The following is a 2,846-nucleotide window of genomic DNA, read 5'->3' as shown; positions in this document are numbered from 1 at the left end:
GTAACTGACTTTTTAAGCAAGTGACTTGTTTTCTAAAAAAACAATAATCAGTAAACGTGATATTTTCATCAGCTATCTATCAACTGGTCCTGGTGTTTATAATTGCATAATTATTCAAGTTAATTGGCTCCATAAAAAATAATCAAATTCAAGATAATTTAATTTATTTATTTTTGATTAACTTCAGTGTCTGCCTTGACTACAACAGTGATTTACAACCCTGGTCCTCAAGGCACACTGCCCTGCATATAGAGTTTTTCAACAGGAGAATAGGTAATGTTGCTATACAGTATATAGTCTAAAGATATATCTGCAGTGATATACAGTACTTCGTGTAATTTTTTCCACATTTCATGTATTCTTTATAGAATCGAAAGGCGACCAGTTGGTAGAGGAAGAGGGAGAATTTTTACAGGCTGAGCAGGAGGCAGCCGTTGTCAACATGGTTCTGGCAAACAATATTGAATGTGATGTGGATGAGGCCATGTGGCCCATTCTTCAAGAAAGAAGAGACTAGAAGAGACAGAAGTGTGTCACTTTTGGCTATCTCTTATACTCATTGTATAGGCCTACTATAGATTTTTGATCTTTACTGGAAAAGACTGTGTTTTTTATTTACATAATTTCTCACACAGTAAAGGGTTTTATTTTTATTTCCAYGTATTCTCTGTTGGAATATTTCATTTGTCAGGCACAGACTGAAAAACAAATGTAACTAGACATGGGTTTTTACGATGTAAAAACAAGYGTGCATTGCCATGTAGCATGTCATTGCAGCATTGGACTTGCAGAATGAACTTTGACCAAGTTCAAATGTGTTTTCTAAACCAGCTTGTGCCTGTCACGTCAGCAGGTGTTTGTAATTAAGGTGATTGAGTGACAATATGAAGTTTGAAGAGATTTTTTGTTAAAGTTTAGCTGGGTTTTGAAACCTGATCTCCCACATGAAAGACCATGACAAAGACCATTAGACTGTTGGAGCTGTGGCAGGGTGTGGTGCCAGGGGTTGGTTTGTATGTGTGCAGAAAGAGGCCACATTGCCAATACAATTATTGACACTAAACTGCATAATATTACAACAATAGAGCAGTATTAAGACAATGTTATAGTAAAACATCAAAATACAATCATATTAGTATTGTAAACACTGAACTATTGAGATTAAATATAAAAACTATGGTGCAGTACCAAGTTRAGTACAGCTGGGGGCAGAATTGGACCATTACAAGGCCCCACTGACTCACATTTTATGAATTTGGAATAAAGTTTCAACATTAATATTTCAAAAACTACAAGTTGTACAGGTACCAAAAGGCATAGCAATCATTTGGCACAGGACCTTTACAGATAGAAATTACAATGGCAGGTGTAGAACAAAGTATGCAGGAGCATTGGACTTTCAGAATTAACTTTGACCAAGTTCAAAAGTGTTTTCTATACCAGCTTGTGCCTGTCACATCAGCAGGTGTTTGTAATTAAGGTAATTGTGTGACAATAAGAAGTTTGAAGAGATTTTTGTTAAAGTTGCAGTAGCTGGATTCGAACCCTGATCTCCCGCATGAAAGCCCACATTGCTCATCATGAGACTATAGGAGATGTGGCAGAGGACAATCCCAGGGATTAGATTGTATGTATACAGAAAAAGTTTACCTTGCCAATGCAATCGTTGACATTTAAGTGCAATATATTACAGCATTAGGACAACATAAAGACAGTATTACAGTAAAACATCAAAATACAATCATATTAATATTGTAATCACTGAACTACTGAGTTTAAATATTATGAAACTATGGTGTACCATACATTTTCAGTACCATATTGTGTAGATGCAGCAGGGGGCAGTATTGGACCAATACAAGGCTCCATTGACTGCCATTATAATTTATTAAACATTAATATTTCAAAAACTATAAGTTTTACAGACACCAAAAGGCATAGCCGTCATTTGGCACAGGGGCTTTACAGATATAAATTACAATGGCAGCTCTAGGACAAAGTATGCAGGAGGAGAAGCATGGCAAAGTTGAGATGACTTGGATGGGAAACGAATCACAATAGTGTGCATTACATTGGCAATGCACACTGATCAATTAAATTTGCGTCAAACCATATCTGCTTCTGGATGCATTTTTGCAACAGGGCAAAATACAGCACTGGCATGTAAGCTACGTACAGTCGGGCTACAATGACAATGATGCACTGATCTACATGAGTGTTGTATTTTGTGTTTTGTTGCCCATTGTGTAATGATTGATTGAAGGTGCTCATAGATTGTGTCAAAGTTGAGTTGTTTGAAGGCAAAGTTTGCTTTTGTTCCATATTTTAAATGTTTTGACACAGTTGTTGCATTTTGCAAACAAAATGTGTCATTTTGACCACTGTGTCAATGTTTACGCTTCTGTGTTAACTGTTTTGAAAACGTGTTTTTTGAGTTGACGCTGTGTCAAACCAATCAATAAAAACTGTAATAACAGTCACCGTGTCAGTGATCAAAATGTATTTTTCTGACACTAGAGGATGTAAACAATTAGTATAAATAGTTTTTGAATTTTTTTTTTTTACTATTTCCTTAGCTACATTGAAGTCACAATATATGACAGCTGTCAAATTCTGTGACCCTAGGCAACAGTTTTTTCTTCTTCGTATGTCTTCAGCAGAGCCCTAGTGGTTCCCAAAGTTGGGGTCGGGACCCAAAGTGGGGTCCTGACACATCAAGATGGGGTCCTGAATAGATTTTCTAAATTAATTACTTTTTTTTGCCTTAGTTGCCTAAAAAGTATAAATGTAGAATAATTAATATTGTTACTATACCCATGTTCATTTGACCTGATACAAATGTGTAT

Source organism: Austrofundulus limnaeus, unplaced genomic scaffold (genome assembly GCF_001266775.1).
Source record: "Austrofundulus limnaeus strain Quisiro unplaced genomic scaffold, Austrofundulus_limnaeus-1.0 Scaffold152, whole genome shotgun sequence".
Classification (NCBI taxonomy): domain Eukaryota; kingdom Metazoa; phylum Chordata; class Actinopteri; order Cyprinodontiformes; family Rivulidae; genus Austrofundulus; species Austrofundulus limnaeus.
Note: the sequence above shows the minus strand (reverse complement) of the source record.